At 38.8% G+C, this 21,467-nt stretch overlaps 1 protein-coding gene across 2 annotated transcripts in view; it reads left to right on the top strand.

Moving 5' to 3' along the window:
• Window positions 1-3,899: 3,899 nt before the first annotated feature.
• Window positions 3,900-21,467, top strand: part of FNDC3B (fibronectin type III domain containing 3B) — a 329,131-nt gene continuing 311,563 nt past the window's right edge. The window contains exon 1 of one of the 2 annotated variants that reach the window (XM_012736403.2): window positions 3,900-4,113. The gene's annotated coding sequence lies outside the window, so the exon portion shown is untranslated. Of the gene's footprint in view, window positions 4,114-4,851; window positions 4,958-21,467 lie in introns of those variants that run through there. The other variant, XM_012736402.3, reaches the window with a different exon arrangement.

Here is a 21,467-nt window from a genome sequence, read left to right as displayed (position 1 = left end):
GTGACCCAAACTCCTCCCATTAGGTCCCACCTCCAACATTGGGGATCAATTTTCAACATGAGGTTTGGGGGACAAACATCCAAACTATAGCAGTGGGCAAGAGTGGTGACAATCACTATGAAGAAAGTCAGACTCAACCTTCTTCCCAATGGTATTATCATTCAAGGTAAGTCAGCATGATGGACAGATTAAATAACTTTTAATCTGTCCTTTTAAATAACTTTGTCTCAAGAGAAAAATTACCAGTGATAAGTCCTTGTGCTTGTCTTGTTTTGTGTTTTTGTTAATGACTTGGATAGCAATGTGAAAAGCGTGCTTATCATACTTACCAATGTTATAAAACTGGGAAAGATTGTTGGAATGTGAGACTGAAACTCATAAATAGAATTTAGTAAAGTTAAATATTCAATCAATTAAGTAATTCATGTCAATTAAAATTAAATCAATTTCATATCTAATTTATGCCCTGCTTGACAACGTTTTATGGACAAAGAAGCATGAGTTAGTAGGTTGAAGAGGCTGCTAAGAAAATTAGTATAATATTAGATTGTAGGAAAGGTTACCACTCTGTATGGTTGTGTTCTGATCGTGCCTGAAATGTTATGAATGGAATCTGGATACCCAACTTCCAGAGATGTTGAACAAGTAGGACCTCAGAGGTGGTGAAAATAAATGTGAAGAGAGATCCTTGGTGAGTTTAGCATGTCGGAGATGTTTATCCAGGAAAAGAGAATCTTTAGGGCGCAAATGACAGGCATGGTCAATTTATTGGAAGGGAGGCCATGTGGAAGGTGAGAGTTGTTATTTTGTCTGCCTCTAGAGGGCAGAAATAGGGCCAGTGGGGGAAAGTTGCAAGGAGACAGTAGACTTGGTTTAGTACTAGAGTTGTTGGTAAAAGGCTGTCTTGGCGGGAGGTGTTTTCCCTTTCCCTAATGGTGTTCAGGCTGAGGCTGGGTGCTTTCAAGCTGTAGTGAACATGGGAGCAAAGATTCTGCCTTGGGAGGGAGAGTAGGAGTCTATGAATTTTGTGAGTTTATGAGCCCTGACAGTCATTCAGTTTCTACCTGAATAGTTCTGGTAACTATGGAATAGATCTCTTTATTTGAAATGTCTTTTTTTTTTCTTTTTCCTAAAATATTTAGCTAAAAGGTGCCTTTGTCTTGCCTTGAACAATAGAAAAAAAGGCAAAATCACAGATTCATCTGGTTAAATTGTTCATGAGGAATGTGCTTAAGTGAAGTTGCAGTGTTGCTCTTAGATTGACTGAGCTGGCTATCCTTACTCTAGAAAATTCTGAACACTCTTCAAAACAAGATTGGCTTTTTGTCAATGTTCATACTGAAACTGGTATCAGATCTGGCTTGGGCCATTAGAATAAGAAGTAGATGCACAGAGTTAATGCCCTCAATTTAAGGTCAACAGTGATTTTCAAGATTAGAGGCAAGACTGAGCCTGCCTGTGAGAATCTAGCAACCCTAGCTAAGGCAGAAGAAGGATATTGAGACTGAGAATGCAACTGGGTCTTCTAGATATTATGTGTTACAAGTCATAGTGATCTTTGAGAGAGGGGTTCAGAATGAAACATTTTAGACTATAGAAGTATTCAGAGGTTTAATGGTTTGACACCTTTTCAATTCTAGTTTCAATAATTTCATTCTTTTGTATGTGTTAGTGTTGCATTTCTTTTATTATAAAATATTTGAGATGAAGAAGTATGCCTTTGAGCCTTTTTTTTAAAAATATTTCTCAGCCTACACTTCATGAGTGATAGAAGGATTTACAAGTCTGTATATTTTATTATAGGCCTTAACTTCCAGGCATCTTCAACTGGATGTTAAGTTTTGTATTTTAGAACATCTTAAGAAGACTTTGGAGCAAAGTTTTAGCCATGACTACAGTTTCATAATTTGGGACCTAGAGCAACAAATGATTTGGGTTGTCAACACCAGATAGTGTACTCTCTGCCTGGGGTTGAGGCCTTTCTTCCCATTTCTGGAACCATGACTCTGGTCTAAGTCTTCATCATTTCCAAAGTAGTGATTTAGGGCATACCTCTCTGACCTGAGCCTTGTTCTACATCCTGCTACCAGAATAATTAACCTTCAAATCTATTACAATCACTTTAGGCCTCAATAATTCCACAGTGTTTTCTCATTGTATTAAATCTTAAACCCTCAAAGTATAGTTGAGAACCCTCTATCAGAAGTCTCACCTTTTTCTTTGAAGTTTCCAATTTTCTGTTCAATTAATCCTTCCACGAAAAACATCTTCATTCATTCATTTACTCATTCATTCATTCAAGGAGGAACCAATATATATTTATTAAGTATCAAGTGCTTGAGGTTTTTAATCCTTACAATAACCTTAGCAAGAAGGCAATATGATGATTTAATAAAGAAAATCCAGGTTTAAAGAACTTTAATAACATGCTCAACATCATTGACCTTTGTCTGATTATATTCCATGTTCTTTCCATTATACCATCCTTCCTCTCATTTTGCAAACATTTACTGTGTTTATTTACTGTGCTGTGCCAAAACTGGTGTTAAGTGTTAGGAATGAGAAGATAAATGAAACAATAAGGTCATATATATGAACATGCATTTTAAATTATAAAGCATTTTATGTATATTGGTTCTTTTTATTTTCTTTTTTGAGATAGTGTCTTGCTCTGCTTCCTGGATTAGAGTGCCATGGCATCAGCCTAGCTCACAGCATCCACAAACTCCTGGGCTCAAGCAATCCTCCCCACTCAGGCTCCCAGAGTGCTGGGATTACGGGTGTGAGCCACCATGCCCGACCTGTCTTTTTCTTCTTAATAAGAAGAAATTCAGTATAGTGGAAGACATGGGTATAAATAATTCTGTTCTCTTAACTTCTCTTGCCTACTTTTATCTCCTTTGCCAAACTTGTCCTTCAACACCTGAATTTAACCTCTTGCTCTCTGAAGTTTGCCCATTTATCTAGTCATTCAGATTCTTTCATATACTTTACAATTAATTTATTTAACAAACATAAGGGGGTCTATATTCTAAGCAGAATGCTAGATTGATGCTAGAAATACAAAAATGAACAAAACTCAGTCAAGTGGAAGAGATAAAGAATAACTTCAGAGCAATGTGAGAAGACCTGAAAAGAATTATGAGATTGTGAGGAAAAGAGCTATGAGATTGTGGGGAGGGAGTGATTCAGAATACCTTGGCAGCTATGGATGGAAGGGGCCTCTCTAGAATAACTTTTGCTCTCTTGTCTCCTGGATGATTTGAGAGGTGGATGTGATGCAATCTGTTAATCTCTTAGAGCCTGTACAACAGGAATACATACATTTGGTTTAATTAATATATACAACAGTTATCTAATGAGTCCTATTGCGGTCTTTGCACTGTGCTATGTTTGACAGGTAAGAGTAAGGATTGGTCTCTGCCCTGGAGAGCACATATTGAATCCTGAAAAGAGAAATAGATGTTTTAACGGGTATAATAAAATTTGCTCATGCTATGTTGGCTGCATTAACGAAATGCTGTGGGAAATATAGAAGGGAGTGATAAAATAGCTCACAAAGTTGCTGTGGGGAGTAACAACAACAAAAAAAGGGAAATATATGTGTAAATGAAGAAATGTTAGAGTCTTAGCTTTAATTATTATCGAGTAAACACTGCCTTTATATTGGTGTTTTGGCGATCTGGAACATGCAACCCTCGCCATTGATGAGTTGCTTGTTCCCCTAAGCCTCAGACTTCTCTAGTCCGGCGGAACCAAAAGCAGTTTCTGCTTAGCTAGGCAGGGCTGGGGGGCAAGCGAGGCCCCCCCAGCTCCCGATAGTCCCGGATTGTGGCGGCGGGTATACTCGGCGGTTTACGGCAGTGGGCGGGCCCCCAAACCCCATGTGGTCTCGACATCATTGACATGGCGGAATCCCCCATCAAACCCTCCTGGTAGTTATTTGAGCGGCGGCGGCGGCGGCGGCTGGAGGAGGAGAGCGGCGGCGGGAGCGGCGGCGGCGGCGGGAGCAGCGAAGGGGGCGGCGGGGATCGATCCACCGGGCTGCCGCTGGGAAGGCGTGGGCGAGCCGGTGTGTGGCGCGCCCAGAGCCCCGCGTTTCAGCCCAGGAAGGTACGGCGTGCGGGAGCCGGGGGCTGGAGGGGACCGGGACCCCGCGCCGACCGCCCGGTGCCGGTTCACGGGAAAGCCCCGGCCTGACGCCGAGTCCGCCGAAGTGCGTTCCTGTCCCGGGGGCGCTCCGGCTTCCCGGCGAAAACTTGGCGCCAGAGTGCTGGGGCGCCCTGCGCTCGCCTGGGCACCCCGCGAACGCGGGACTCGGAGGGGGCGGCCCCTGCCTCGCTGGGCTCGGGTCCCCCGCCTGTTTACCCCCGCTTGCCAGGGTTTGGAGGAGGGAAAGAAACGGGTAGATGCCTTTTGGAAAAAAAAGAATCTGGGCAGTGTCTCTCGGCCTCCCCCTCCCCGGCGGATTTTGTCCGAGGAATCCGCTCCCCCTCCCGGAATCTCCGCGGCAGGAACGCTGCCCGGGAGGGGGAGGGCGGGCGGCGAGGCCGAGGAATCTTCGACGTGTCACTTTCTGAGGCTGTAGATTTCCATATGGTGGAGGGAGGAGGGCGGGCGTGCAAAGTGGGGCTGGAAGTTGGGGCCACCCCTCCGCGCCGCCGGGGGCGGGCCGGGGGCCTCGAACTCGGGGATGCTCGCGGGGAGGGTCCCGCGCCGGCCTGGCCCACCGCCCCCGGCTGGGCCTCTCCGGGACACTCCCCGCCTCTCCGCTGGCCACCTCCGTGCGCGCCACGTCCTCCCTCCCCGTCCTGCCCCCCGGGCTCCCCCCGGGCTGGGGGCGGTAACCGGCAGCCGCGGCCGGACTTGGCGAGCCCAGCGGCTGGAAGCTCGGGCGGGGGAGCGGGGCGCGGCGGGAAGGAGCGGGCGACCCGGTGTGTGGGCCAGTGGAGCTCCGGTCAGTCGGTCACCCCGAGGGGCGCCCGGGCCGGGGGTGGGGCGGTGGGGCGGGCGGGCGGGCGGAATCCGCGCCCGGAAGGGGCCCGGAGGGTCCTGGCGGGCGGGCCGGGGCAGCGCGGGCCGTCTGGTGCCCGCGGCGAGGCTGGGGCCGGCCGGCGTGGGAAGGGCCTGTCACTCGGGGGGAAAGTGGGGCCTCGGGCAGTGCCCGCGAACTTTCCCAAAGGCCCGGGCCCCGGCAATCCGTGGGAACCCGAGGACCCTGGCCCGCCGTCCCGGGAGACCGGGTGGGCCGCCGGCGGCGCCCTTGGCGGGGAGGCTTCCAGGAGTGCGTGGTTGGAGTTGGAGCTTTCGAATCTCCGCTCCCACCCTGCCATCCCAGACGAAGGGAAGCAATGGCATTCTATCCAGACAGTGCAGTTTGCAGACTTCCTTGAAAGTTACAACTTTTTATTTTCTTTTCTTCTCAGCTCAGCATTTTCTTTAAACAAAATTTCGGATTTGGTCGCAATGGGCCAACGCTGGGGCCAAACATCCACACGTTTATCTCTCCATCCTTGCTGGTTTATAGTCCCCTCCCCCTCTTCCCTCCCAGGCTTAATCATATTTTGGAACGAGTGAAGTCTTTTGTTGGGTGGGCACCCCTGATTGCTTGTCTGTTTATTTTTTAATGTGCAACTAATTTGATTTGAATTTACTCCAGTTTCCAGGCCTTGCTAGGGAAAGCTAAGGGAGAGGGAATGTGCTATTTTTTCCTTTTTATTTTTCTTTATAAATGTGGCAAGAGGTGGGGCATTGGGAAAGGGGAGGCACGCTGGTTGTGGGCTAAGAGTCAGAAGGAGCAGACAGACCCGGAAGAAAAGGAATCTGCTCTGGAATAACACTTTTTCTTTTGAGGCTTCAGGCCTTGGGCAAAATTGCTCCGCTCTGTAATAATTTCTGCTGCTGGATTGATTCTCCACCCCCAGGTTAAAACTGTGACCCTGAGGCCCTGGGCAACGCCCCAGAGCGGATTGCAGCCCATAGCCCTGGTTTTGTGCCTTTTGTGGGGGGAGGCCCTTGGTTCCCCCTCGATGGAGGTTGACTCTCTGAAATTTACTGGATCAGTAAATTTCCTGGCTCCCTGGGAGCAGCTGTTAATGAGGGTAAAGTCTCTGGGCATGTTTCTGGCCTTGCAAGGGACCTCACCCATGAGGGTACAATTCTCACTTTGTTTAGATACCAGAGGGGCACCCATAGACTGGCTAAGAATGAGGCATAGCTGGTTAAAAAAAAATCATTACAAAATTGTTTTTAAACTCACATGTGCTTTTGGTGTTTTGGTTTAAATAGTTTTAAGATAAAAAATTCATCTGTAAACATAGTGTTCATTTAAAAGAAATGTTAAAACTGTAAGATCTCTTCATGGAATAGGGAGTTGTAGCTTCTAATTACAGAATATACAATTTCAGAAAGATATTCCGGTAATCTTTTAAGACAGACTTTATAAATAGCTCACATCAAACTATGGGCTATATTGGAGAGCCAGTCTTCTGGGGTTTCTGGAAGAATGCTTGGGATCTGTTGGGGAGCTCTAGGAGCCTCGGTAGAGTTTGTGTCCTTTTTGATCAACATTTCATTTAACATGGTAGCATTTGATAGGATCCTTAGAAATTACCCAGAAGAACTAACCAAACTTTTCAGTTTAGGAAAATGAGGCCCAGGAAAAGGAAGTTGAGAGTCAACATTATAGACCAAAGTTCAGTATAGGTTTGTATTAATAGCTATTCTTGGATATCTGATGTGTACTAAGCATTATTTCCTGTGCTTTTAATACATTATCTGATTAAAATTCTAATAAGTCTTTCAATTTAGGCAGGGTTATGCACACTTTACAAACAAGGGCATTGAGATTTCACAAAAATTAAGTAACTTACAAAAGACCACATAGCTACCAACAGCGCTGTCCAGTAGAATTTTCTTCAGTGATGGAAATGGTTCTGTCTGTGCTGTCCAACATAGCAGCCACACAGCATATAACCGAGTGTTTGAAATGTGGCTAGTGGACTGAGGAAATACATTTTAAGTTTTATTTACTTTTAATTATTTTAAATTTAATTGCCACTTATAGCTAGTGGTTACCATATTGGAGAGCAAAATGTAGAGTTTTCTGACTCCTAAATCTATTCACATTTAACTGGGTCATACTGCTTTTTAGGTCTCCCCATTCACTTTTCTTTCTTCCACACTATCAGAAGTTACATTCAGCTCTTAAATGGAACTTAAAGGCTAAGTTAGCTACAGCTACTTTGCTTTCCCACAAAGTGGGATAAAATAAGCACATTATTTGGTTTTTGAAAAATGCTTAATATGTCATAGTTAAAACTAGAAAAACTGTAATTGACATTTTCTTGTTTGGTTGAAATAATTGCATATAGGAATTGCTGAAGAAGTTGTCAGAGCTTGTTGGTTATTTTAGTATGACAAAGGAGTATAAATAGGAGGCAATATGAAAAGTCACTAATAGAGAGTTGAAAAAAAATACGACCCCCTCATATCCATGTTCACCTGTTCATTGGGCAGTTGTTTTCAAATGACTTCATAAGTGTCGGGTAAACCATCCTTCACTTTTCCTTATGTAGCTGCAGAATTAATCTGGACAATTAAAATCATTGTTCTACTATTGAAGTATAAAATTTAAATATTAAACACTCTGGGTTCATCCATAAATTGGGAAGAATATAAGTAAGATTAAAACAAACAGCAAGACATCATTTTGATGGCAAATGGTCAAATAGTTTTCTGATTAGTGAATTTAATTTAAATTCATTGCATTTTAGAGTTTCATTTGCTGAAAGGAATTTCAGCAACTTTTTGATTTTGTATGAAGCGATGACAATACCAACTCATGTTAAAGTAAGAATTTTTTAATCTGGATTGGGTTTTACCCACAAATACCTAATAACCCAATTCCTCTTTTTTGGCATGCTACCGTCAGGAAAAGTATGATAAAGTAATCTCTTTTTATTAGATTTTTAAGAGGCAACTTCCACGTTCATTATAAATGTATCTGAATCTGCTGTATCTTCTGTAGTTGTTGTACTATCCAGGAATAATTGCAGTCCGTAATCTTGACTGTAGAGTGTTATATGATCCTGAAGATCTATGTCAGTAAATCAGTTTTAAGTTGCTCAATGTTATTTCAGTGTTATATGAATTGCATTGCCTCCAGCTTTTTGAAAATTGTTAATTCAACTACAGTTCAGGCATCAGTTAATGAGACTGTACAGAGAGCTGAAACATCCTGTTCGTACCTATTCCTGACCGTTGGGAGCATTGTACTATTTTCAAGGAATCAGGATAAGAACCACGTTATAAATAGGATTATAGTGTCCTAGTGAGTGTGACAAATATAGGAAACATGATTTAACCCATGATATATGGTTTGATTTGTAGAACATCAAAGTACTTAACACAAATGAGAAATTTACTATAGTCTTAAAAGATAAAGATGTTGAAGTGATGGGCAAAGATTGAGGGCTACATCTGATCATCAGTTTGAAATCAGTATTTTGTCTGTCAAGGAGTGACTACTTTCTAGCTGAGTTCTTGATAATAAGCTTTTGAGTCTTAGTCTGGGTCTCCTCATTTTAATATAGGGAGAAAACATAACCCATACCTTTTCAAACGGTTGTCAGAAGGGATTAATGAGTCAATGTATTGAAAAGTGTTTAGCAAAGCCTTATACAAACTTGATAGTTCATTGTATTCCAAAGTTTAAAGCTGAGCTGGTCCTGTGATAGCTATGTTGCATGTTTTCAAAGACCTCCAAATTGTGCTTGGACACTTTGAGAAATGTATTTTGCTCTTTCTGACCAGTAAAAAAGCTTTAAGCTTTAGATTGCTGTTATTTTCTCCCTACTTTTAATGGAATAGTTTCTTCATGACTTCTCAAAAATTATACTATACATAAGTTGTCCCATGTCCATGTTTTTAGGAAGTTAGTCTGTAGCTAGCCTAGCATTGCTGAAGTGGACAGGCCAGTCTGGCTTGATTCTGGGTCATTCTTCAAATGAAGGGGAAAAAGTGCAGTCTCTTAGAGGAACTTCCAATACTAAATGATAGAGGCATAAGGTTTTAGTCCTTGTATGTTATTTTAGTAAGCCTATTATTTGAGCTTTCAGCAATTACACCGAGAATGAAAAGAATCATATTTTCAGTGTAGGATAATCTTTGTAACCTACCTGGGTTTCCATTTTAGAAATCACAATTGCCTTTTCTTCACGTTAATGAGGTTAATCCATTTAGTGAGATTTTTGTGTGATAAGACATTATTTTCACGTAAACCTTAATTGTTACTCTTACAGCTGTTGAGAATGCACTTAGGTGGTTGAGGAGAAGCTTTGTTTTTTAGTACTAAGTGTCTTTGAATACAGTAAAATATTCATAAGCACATATATTTTTTGCCTCAAAATATACAGTATGGCATTACGTGTTTTAAAGAGGCAGAGAATGCTTGACTTACTGTGGCTAGACAGAGAAGTCAAGCATAAGCCCACGTGGGAGGATGACTTGTTGGTACTTGAGCACTTTTTTTTTTTTTTTACCCAACTGCTAGACTACCAGCAAGGTACTTGTGCACTTTCCAAGGAACAGCCAATATGAGTCCACTCCCTAATCATGGGCTTTTCCTGGAGGAGAGTTGTTTATGGTGCAGGTTTAATGTCCAGGCTCAGTCCATAGAGACTGAAGGTATGTTGGGTAGGGCCTTGGGGTCTGGGATATTTTTAAAAGCACAGAGTATAAATCAGATAAGGTAGACTATAGTGATCAGGCATCTACAGGTAGGGATGTTTCTCAATTTGAAAATGGACCAATCCTCAGATCTCTCCCGTTTTTTGTCCCCATTTGAGATATGTAAGTTTAGCATATTCTGTAAGTGTTGGATTGGAATTTCTGATGTCCTTGGCAATACCCACTGTGGATTCAGGCATTGGCTCCTAATATGTTTTGTTTTTCTCATATCATTAAAACTCCTTGTCAGTTTTAAATAACTGGAGGTGGGGGAAGAGTTTAGTGAGATGGTGTTAGGGTAATTTGAGGTTCTAGTAAGTATCAGTGTTTAAAATGTCTTGCATTAAATGTTTATATTTGAACTTAAAATGTAATTTTATTTCATTCACTTGTTTATTAACTCAGAATGCATTTATTGAGAACTGGACTAGGTTCTTTGTTAACAGAATATTCTACTACATGCCGACTTTTTTTTGGCGAAGGTAAGGCATTTTTCTATTCACATACAGGGGTATTTTGCTCATATGTTTGGAATATTGTGTGGAGAACAGTGTCTACCACCAAACTCCTAGGGCAGGATGGTGGTGGCAACTTTAATTCTTTGTTCCCTTCTGAAATTTGAGGAATATTAAAATTGGAAACCTTTAGGCTGTATTTAAAAACTAAATTTATATTAGACTTTAAGGCTTCTAAATTAAATTAGAATTTAGGGATAATTCCTTGTCTTGACCCTGGAAGAAGTAATAAAGATTCTTCTAAAGGCAACCAGTCAGAAAAATTGACCTAAACTGGATTGATATAATACTAACAATTATGAAAAGCTTTCTGTTGAAATACTTGTGTAGAAAATGATCTTTATACATGAACAAATGTAGAATATTTTATAAATAATTGAAGATTCCCAAATCCCAGGATTTAAAATGATTTACTTTATTCTTAAGTGTCTAAAGATTCTCTGCAACCTGTGAAAGAGGGGTCTCTATTAAAAATAGCTCCATTGTTCTGGATGTAACTAATTAAGAATTTGGAATGATCCAGGCAAGGCTAGGATAAAGTTTGTCTTCCTATTCTGTATGAAAAGGTTTTACTGTAAATATCAGAAGTTGAGTAGATCATAAGAGGAATATTTACCCAATTAAAAGAACAAACCACTTTTAAGCACCTTAGGAAAATCAGTTTACTTAAAAGCATTGTAAAAATGCAGAGCGCCTTGAAGCTGGTTCTGCTGCTGGGCTTTTCATAGAGTTAGGGGAGCCCCCTGTAAAGCTGGTCCTTTTTGTGGATTGCTGTGAAATGTTGATTTACTAAGTGCCATCACATGAACTAGGAACAGTTTACTAGCAACAGTTAGAGATATTATTATTGGCTTTCAATATAGATTACAACAATAAGTACAGTATCTACCCCTCACTCTATTCCATTCCACACCACCAGTAGTAGATGCCAACTATGCTTTTGTTTTGCAGTTTTTCTGTTGACATTCATTTTGCTACTTTTTAATTGCTTTTGTCACCTGTAAGCATTTGATAGCAGATTGGTGAGAGCAGGTGTTAAGGGCTTAAGAACATCATTATTGCTTTTAGCTGCCCATCTCTTCCTGCCTCTGCCTTTGGGCAGAGTTGTGGGAAATCCTGAGATTAGTATTTAGATAAGCTAATAACACATCCCCCTCTACTTTAGCTAAAGCAAGACTCTCTTGGGCAGCTTAGTTCCAGGTACTGTGCGAATTTCCTAGTAATAAGAGTAAAATTAAAAAACTCAGGATGTTTTACATTTTCTATCTAGTTACACAGATATGAGGTTTTCTACTATGTGACTATTTAGGGGTCAGATTTGACCAGTTTTTATAGTATAAGTTGTACTTAGCGGATACTTAACATATTTTCAGGATACTATGCTCCATTTTCTCTTATATTTTAAAGCTTTTTAAAAACTCATTCTGTATCTTCTATTATTTAAATCAATTAAGGGGAAAATAATAGTCTTTAGACTAATGCTGTTTCTGGTTTTTTAAATAATGGTTTTTCTTATCAGGAAAAATAATTCTAATTAAGAGTAATAAAGGTAAATATTATTCTGAGTTGGTAAATCAGAATACTTAAAAATATATTGAATTAGAACCTTTGTGTATTGCTGTTGGGAATATAAAGTAGTATAGCTGCAGTAGAAAAGTTTTGCAGTTCATCAGAAATTTAAACACAGAATTATCATATGGCACAGAAATCCCATTTCTACATATATACTCCCCAAAAGCGGGGACTCAAACAGATACTTGTATACCAGTGTTTATAGCAGCATTAGTAGCAAAAGCCAAAAGTTGGAAACAACCCAAGTGTCCATCAACAGATGAATGGATAAATATGGTATATATGTACAATGTACTATTTTTCAACCATAAAAAAGAATGAAATTCCAATACATGATACAACATGGATGAACCTTGAAAACATTGTGCTTAAGTGATATAAGCTGGACACAAAAGGATAAGTATTGTATATTTCCACTTGTATGAGGTACCTAGAATAGGTAAATTTGTAGAGACAAAGTAGAGTAGAGATTACCAGGGCTTGGGGAAGGGAGAATGGGGAGATAGTGCTTAGTGAGTACAGAGTAGTTTCTGTTTGGGATGATGAAAAAGTTGTGGAAATGAATAGTGCTGATGGTTGTACAACATGAATGTATGTAATACCTCTAAATTGTATGCATAAATGGTTAAAATGTACATTTTTATGTCTATTTTATGACAATGAAAAAATGCAAAAAAAATTGAAGATTTATCCCACACAATCTCCATTTGCCTCTGTTTGCTCTCCCTTGATCCACTCAAGGCAGGTATATATATACATATACATATATATATATATATGTATACATATATATATACACATATGTATATGTATATATACAGTTATTTTTTTCTTATCCTTCTATTGCAGTGTAAAGGGAGATTCCCCTAGGCCATTTTTTGGAGATTAAAGAATTTCCTTATTTTATTAACTGACTTGAATTTAAGAGGAAAATGTTTAAAAGTAGTAGATCTCTGGAGGGAAAAAAGCAATTTAATATTTAGATGAATCAGGTAGTTTATTAATATTCACAGACCATGTAAGCACACAAAGGTAATCTATCTTGAATCACGATTAGTCATCTAGAAATCAGGGAGTAGATGTACAATTGGATGTCGCATTTTCTAATTTTTAAACATTTTATTTGCTTTTGTCATCTTTAGTACTTGAGGAAAAACTTTGATTTCCACTAAGGAGAAATGGTCTAAGTCAGATGAGTTAGTACTCATGTTGGAAATACGTTAGGCGCTAAAATTCTTTAGTTCCTTGGACTGTATGAAACCAGATTATAAAAGGGATAGAGTGAAAGCACGTAACAATTGTTTTTTATTCATCTGAATTTGTTTCTAGTATCTAATAATTATATATACCAGTTGCTGCTCTATGCATGTTATATTTTTTTCTTCTGAGGTATTTAATGTTGAATTTAGTTGGATCACTTATCAAAAAATGGGGTCAGATTTTCATTAAGTGATGGAATATAAAGCTAAACATCACATGTGAAGTACATATTAGGAATACTGAAAAAATTAGATAAAAGTAATGGAAAGATTTAAATTCATATGTGAATAAATTATAGGGAAAGTTACATACCATGTGCTGCCATAAAGTATTTGTCATTCATTCCAGAACTCTTGGAAAACAGTGTGAAGTTGCAGGGGTGTGATAGTAATGTGTTTGTGTACCATCTCTATGGGTATATTTTCTTTTCTGTTTATATTCTGTGTGCATGTATTCACAGTATATATCTCTATGTGTATAGTGTGTGTGTGCACACACACAGCTGTATATGTAAATGGCTTGATGTAACTGTACCAACTGAACTTTCATAATGTGGCTGTCATTTTTGTGGTGTACTGATTTCTCTGGAGGTAGTGTCATTACCAACTGATATCAAAAGGTACTGAGAGGCATGGTCTCTTCATATCTAGGAGAGATGGGAAGAACTGTTACATTGTGCTTAGAGTGCTCTTTATTGATTTTGGCCTATTGAAAAGAAAATAATCTCCTTTTCTTCTTTGCATATCCTCATTATATTCTGGATACATGGGATGATTACTGATTTAACTTAGGGTGTTTCATGATGGGTACATAGTAAATGTTCATTGGATGGCTGGATTCCCAGGTTGAAAGTGCCATTTAACACATTGACTGCCTTGGGTCCATGGGTGTTTTATTACAAAAATAGAATAAAAACCTCGAAACTAAAGTGATCCTTTCTAATTTAATGAAAAATTTGTTGTTTTTTATTGTTTTCTCTGAGTTAGTTATATGTTACTTGAAAAATAGTTCAAGGGGCTCACAAGGTAAAGAGATGTGTGAGTTACATATGCTTTATGAGTCCCTGGGCTCAAAACTAGAATGAGTTAAATACAACTTATATGGCAGTTAATGTGTTAAACTTAGTACCTGTCCTCATGCACTCACTGAATCAGTATGTCTACTATGTTAACCTCTTCCAAGCATGGACCGTACTGTATACATTTTTGTGTTTCCATGGTTTTCTTGAGTTTTTTTCTGATAGAGAACTAATAAATATTAAATTAAATGAAAACAAAGGCATGAGTCACCTTTAGCACAAACCTAGCTTTTTATTTATTGCTATTTTAAAGAAATGAAAATTCTCCAGAGAATACATGGACTTTTTTAAATGTCTCTATTAGATTGCCATGTTATTTAGAAAATATGAACAAGTAGCTTCTATTTCTGTTACCTAAAAATATGGCCCTCAATTATGTACATTTTTCTTATTTATTTGAACCAGTTCTGATTATAAAGGAAGAGAATTATTTTTTGAATAAGGTCACTTTTCAGAGATTTGTGGTACTTTTAAATGATCCTTTTATAGTTAAATTCTAGAAAGGAGAGATTAAGGGACAGACACCCCCCAAACCCCACCATGTGCCTAACTGAGATGTTGGAGACCCAAGTGAGAGAGTTGATTCTGCTAGACTACTGGCCAGAGTGTTGCAGAAAGGGGCAAAGAGCATGCCATGGAACTTGGGGAGAATGATCTCAGCTTGCAGAGAGAGTTAAACCCTGTCTAAGAGAAGAATCTCCCAAGGAATTATAGGGCTGTATATTTGGAGGCGGGTGGCTCATGGGGCTCTTATTCAATAGGTCTGTGGTGGGACCTGGAAATCTTTATTTTATCAAGTGTTTCAGGTGAATGATGTGATCAGCCGAGTGTGGAAAACTCAGACTTGGGTTAGCCCTCTTGGTAATCCATCCCTTTAAGAGTTTTGGCTGGAAAGAAGTGAGATGAGAAGAGTGCTTAGGAGATCAGAGGACTCTAGTTAGGAGGCAGGGCAGAACTGAATGAAGGTTTTTATCATCATATTCTTCGGGGTAAACAGTCGCGAGCTATTGGCGGTTTTATATAGAAATGAGGACACTTGTGCACTGTGCTTTCAAACACTGTGACCACAAATAGATGTAAATTATGGTAACAGTGACCAGCGGCTTTCCAGTGCCTACCACTTGCCAGGCACTTCCACGTAAATATATATTCCATCCATAGTATATTTCATACATGTATACTCATTAAAATAACTCTGGAAGGTAGATATTTTTTCTGGTTTTCTACAGGTAATTTCCATTGTCCACAGCCAAGCTGGTATATACCAAGTACCCATAGATGTTTCAAAGATTAGAAGACTTGCTCAAAACCGTTAAAAACCTTAAGGTCACCTAGACCGACTCCAGAACTTTTTTTGGCTGTATCACACTGCTTCTCAATAGTTCATATTATTTATCTTATTTGTATCTCCAAACTTGGTATATTATCTATTTGTGTGCCATGGTAGCTAAATTCTAAGTATAATACTAAGTACAAGTTGCTTCTGTATGCTCAATCTGTCTATTATCCAAAACCCTAAAATTTATTTTTTAAACAATAATATTCTGGACATTTTCCAAGAGGGAGGTTTTCATGGATTGTTATTTATAATAGCAATGGCAAACTTACAATGAGTAAAATGTGAGAAATCAGAGAATAAAAATACACTTCGTAGACAGTAATGTACAAGGAAACTCAGTATACTGAATGGGAAACATCTGAAGCAGATGGTTAAGAAATGGTATTATTTAGACACTTTAAAAACTCTATGAAAGAAAGTCTTTTCACTCAGTGGCAATACACTTTTGTTCATCGTCAGTGCCTTTCATTTAAGTTAATACGAGTAAGATGTTGTACCTATAATTTGCACCTGGAAAAGCAAACCCACCTATTCCTAATAACTAACTCCTTCTCTTCTTTTAAGGTTAATGGTTTGTGGTGGTTTGAGTTGCACCAAAGGCAGCCACGGGATGGGATGAGCACAGAGCTGACTAGAGCGTGTCTCGTCTCTGAGAACTCAGAAAGCAGCTCCTGTGGTTAATTAAAGGTAACCTCAGGATTCAGAGGAGCCCTGTGCTTTCCCAGACGGCCCAGGCTAAACCTGGGTAGCTGGCAACCCTAAATGCTTCCTTTGTTAGAAATCATTTAGCTCTCTACTCCATCTTTAGAAAGTGAGTTCACTGAAGGTGAGTTAAGGACAAGGCTCTGAAGTAGGGCCTGACTTGCTTTCTTTCCTAGTGTTTGCGTGGAGTGGTGTAGACACATAGACTAAGTGAAGATGCAGCCCCTAAAGCTGTATTGCCTAAACACAGTTTCTGGCTTCTTCACAGAAATATTCCTTGTGGTCCAGAAGGAGCTATGTGCTTCTCTGGAGACTGTATTTCCCCAGAATGGGGAGGACTGTTAGAACCAACTTCTCTTGTTTCTCTTTTGCCTCAGGAGGGAGGCTGTAAATGGTAAAACACCCATGACCGGGCAGCAGCCCCGGAGAAGTGGTCCTCAGTGCTGGGCTGCCCATGTGCCCCTCCCTCTGCAGTTGAGGGCCCGGGAAGCCTTTGCCTTAGCCCAGCTTCAGGGATTGCTGGTCATGGGTCAGCACTGAAGGACTCTCTTCTCTCTAACCTTACACATTTTCACCACCATCACCTAAAGGTGGAGATTTATTTAATAAATTTTGGATAAAGGATACCAAAAGTTAACTGTGTATGAACACTTGTTTTCAAGGAAATTATTATAAAATCAGTAGCTTTGAGTCTCTTAGAAAGGAAATAAGTTTATATCTAAAAATGTCTTTTTTAAAAGAGAGGTGGAAGAGAAGAAATGGATAACAGTTTTTAAAGCTTATATTTTGTTTCATGTTTTATTTAGCAATAGCTATATTAGTTTACCGTAAAATTTCTTCAGTAATGAAGAAACATAATTATTTTCAGTTTTATTTGATTTTGGACATATTTTTAATCTTGCTGTGTGATTACTGTCCTGTAGCTTTAACTGGATCTTATTGACACCTGTGGCAATCTAAATAATTTTCAAGCATAGCTTTTTAGCTTTTACCATTTGCTTGTTATGCTTAGTTTAAACATCAATGTCACTTCTTATTCATGTTTCACTTTCTAGTACTCTTAAATTAGTTCAGTGTTCTCAAGAGTTCGTGCAAACCTATTAGGCCATACTAGTTGGCTGAAAAGAGAATGAATGGACGTTTCAAATAAATTTTTCTAATAGATTATTTTAGCTTCATCTCATTTAGTATAATTTTGGGTTATACTGAGTGTTTGCCATTAACTTTCTAGTTGCAAGTTTTTCTTCCTTGCCTTTGTGAGGAGCAGGGGCAGTGTAGGAGTGAGTAGAGGGGATAGGAAAGGGCTTGGGAAGGGTGTAGCACCAACAAAGGTGAGTGAGTTTGTTCTGATTGTGTTTCATGTGGGATGGCAAGTTTTCCAAATTCTGCTTTTCACTGAGTCATTGGTGAGTTCAATAGAGGGACCGTTCTAGCATGCTGTCAGTTGTCTTGCTCGGCAGATTAATGAAGAACCTTTTTTAAAAAGTGTATTTTTAACACGGATTGGTGTATTTGTGTATCTTCAATAAGTTTCAGTTTTAGCTAAGAAATACCTTTCATAATATTTTTAATGAAAAAGTGCAGAATGATTTTCTAGAAAGTTTAGTTGCAAGATATGTTAGATTAAAAGGAAACATCCTTTCAGGGAGACAGTTTTTCTTGGGTATTCTTTAGCCCTTATCTAGAAATAATAGATTATCACATACAGTTTTCATATTTGGGGAGCATGGGAAACTACTCGGAATTAATATTTTTCTCAAGAAGGTAAATCCTTAAATCATTTATAGTGGGATGGTTGAGCTGAAGTGCTCTGGAAATAGATCTGAGTTTGAGACTATTGTGCAAAAATCTAACTCTGGTTAAATTGCTCAATCTCTCAATGTCTTGTTAGGACTGTTTGGCTCAGCATAGTGCTTTGAACAAGTGCTTAGTGAATGATAGCTGCTATCATTCACTACAGACAGATTTAATTGTTGGGTGAATTTCTTAATTGGATGATAATTATTTTGAAAAATTTCCCAGTTACTTTAAAAGTATATGTGAATACTAGCCATCAGTTTTGTCTTGGCCTTACCATTGACTCCTTGAATGTCATTGTTCAAATGACAGCTTTCCAGTTCATCCCTGATGTCATGGTTGAACTCTTTATCTTTGTAAGGTAGCATGGGTATGAAATGAAATAATATATATAAAAAGCAATTGGGGGAAAAGAGCACATCTGAATGCCAAGCAGTACTTAGTTACTACCAGTGCTATTTCAACCAATATTTTTCTTCCTCTCTGGCCCCTTAAAAGAGAGGTTGTCCCTTTTTAAGTAGATATATGACAGCTCTGTTTCCTCTCCTAAAGTCTAGGATCAAAGGAAAGTTGTAATAAAGGAGAGTCACTCCCTCCCATTCCTTTTCCCTTTTTGTGGATGTTGTTCTGTTTTTAAGAGAAATCAGGCCTTGACATTAGTGGGTGAAACCATGGGGCTCCCAAGATCTGCCTTTCATCTCTGGGTCACCACCTCAAACAGCGTTCTTCATCTTGGGAATAGCATAAAGATGCCACTGCTGGAAACAGTGCATGGCAGGGTAAGACTTTGAAATAGTTCTAGAAATCTTAGCTACCTTTGTTGCTCGTTGTTGAATGTGCGTTTCTTTAAAATGACATAGGACGTTTGGTGGAGGTGTCTATGAATAGTTTTCTCTGCTTTTAGAAGTGCCTAAACCTTACCAACTCCTTGTAAATTGTAAATTGGAAGCCTATCTCCAAAAAGGTAAAAGAGAAGAAAAACAAAACTGAGTTTCAGCTAGTTGTTTGCTGGCAGGTTTTTTCTAGACATAAACACAGTTGAATGGAAAGGATAATAGGAGTTGGAGCCTGTCTTGCTCCATGAGAGTGAATGAGCCAGTGTTAGACCTTAATGCTGGAGAAAAAATAACATCCACTTTTCTTTTTGTAAAACCAGGCAGTCAGTGCAGACTAACTGATGAAAATTAAAGGTCAATTTCTTCAGTGCCCCACCTCAGTGCATGCCTTGGGCCATGTTAATAATGGCAATCCCATTATTTCCTTGCAGTAGGCAGGAAATGCTGTCTACACCCATTAGATTTGTTTGAGTGGCCCCTGGCTGGAAATGAAGAAAATTTAATTTTCTCATTTGCAGGAAGAAAAAAAATCATACAGTGCCACATAGAAGTTGATTCTTGGGCTGGAATAAGAAGAATAAGTTTTAAAAACTTGAGATTCCTAATCTTGATTATCAGAACATTGGGCTCTTATACTGAAATCATGAATGGACTCACGTGAAAATTAGGTTTGTAGAAAACCTTTTAAAATATTGTCCGAACTGGCTAAATTCTGGACTTTTTACCACATGTTTGCAAACAGCTCAGTTGCTCACATATCCCACTGGCTGATGGAAACTTGCTTGAAGGAAGGCTTTGTCAGAGCTTTCTCTCAGAAGATCAGTTTTCTTTTCAAAAGCAACATTCATGTTGAAGAAAATCTGTGTATTCATTAGGATAATCAATTACTTTGTGGTTTTAATAACAAGAAAAAATTACTATCAGTGTTAGAAAAAATATGTGAACCTGTCCTTGAACATTGTAATTATACTGCCTTTTCAGGGTTACATTTCCTAAGCTTAGGGCTGACTTGATTTCTGCTATTTCTTTTATGTCCTCTAAGAAGGAGATTTTTAAAATAATTTTTTTTTAGTGCGTTGATGTCCTTGTATGTTTACTTTTTTTTATAAGCCAAAAGGTCTTTATTGCTATTTTGATATGTTATTTGATTTATTGGGATGCTCTATTACAGATGCCCAGTTGGTATATAATTCATTCTAAAGACACTCAGTATCTATCAGATTTTCCCATGAAATGCATAATGAGAGGAGGATCTTTAGTTGAAAAGACTTGCTTAAAATCATAGGAATAGTTAGTGCTAGAAGAAGCAGATGTTTCAGTTTTTGTGTCCAGAGGAGGCAAAATAAATCTTCCCATCTTTATCTGTAGTTCATATTGAGCCAACCCTTTTATGTTGGCACTATAACTTCAGGCCATATATTCATTTTGCATTGACTGTACACATAGAGCTTTTTCGTTGCTTCCCAAAATGATATATTGGAAAAATGAGTAGTTTATACCATCTTCATAAGAAGACAGCAGAAAAACAGCAGTGAATTAAAGGCATTCTATAAACATTTTCCTTTCTCTTTGTCTTAATTCCTAAAATCTTTTACAATTTGCCCACAGTGGTGACATTTTGCTTCTGGTTGTCATCAAAACCAACATTTTCCATAATGTTTTATTTTCCTCATTTTTTGGTTATTATAAGTGCTTACAAGAAGCAGCACAGCATGGAATTCTTGACCTTTATAACTATAGAATTAGTATTATAGCATATATGTGTGTTGTTTTGTAAAATACGTTTTGCTGGTAGCATGTGACATAATACATATTTGGGGGGGCATTTTTTTAAACTTTTCCAGATTTATATTTTATTCACAGAAAAGGAGCCTTCTTGCGGCCTTTCCATAGGAAGAGTCCATAGACCCTCACAGTAGTTTTTTGGGTATCTCTGAGAGTGGTTTTCCTTAGGACTCTTGACATTAGCTGGACTCCATGCACAGGGAATTTGAAGCTTATTATATAAAAACAGAGTTAAAGGGCTTTGAAAACTTTCTCTTGATATTCAGAGAGCATTTGTAAGTCAAAAGTTTTGATCTGAAAAATTGTTTTCTTGATTGAGGATTTAAGTTTGAAAGTGGTTGTATGGATTATTAATTTACCAGATGGACTCTGTTATAGATTATCTGACCTGTTTATTTGAAATATATGTGGTATGGTTAAGTTTGGCAAGATATCAGGGCACTGGTACAAGTTAGGCATTACTGTTTATTTTTCTGAGTCAATAAGGCAATTCGTTTTGTCATGGAAAAGTAATCATTGAAAACATTTACACCCGATAGCCTATATAAACTTGCCTAACCTCTGGCGTAATGATATTTTTTCCAGGATGCTGACCGGATGATTGTGTATAAGGATGTTTATCTATAGTCCAATGAATTAGAACTTTTAGGTAAATAGAGAGCATGTATCACTTATTACTAGTGCTGTCCTTTTGAATGATTTGGTTTCTGAAAACCTTAATTTTGAAATGTTTCAAACCAATTTGGCATCTTTCTATCTAAATCTGCCAGCCATCAGCTTTAAGGGATATGTATTTAGATTTGCAGGAATGTGAAGATTTAGCCAGGTAGTCAGTTCCTATTAACTGTCTTGGC

This window comes from Microcebus murinus, chromosome 1, assembly GCF_040939455.1.
Source record: "Microcebus murinus isolate Inina chromosome 1, M.murinus_Inina_mat1.0, whole genome shotgun sequence".
In the NCBI taxonomy this organism is placed as follows: Eukaryota; Metazoa; Chordata; class Mammalia; order Primates; family Cheirogaleidae; genus Microcebus; species Microcebus murinus.
This window is presented reverse-complemented; position numbering and strand designations above follow the sequence as displayed.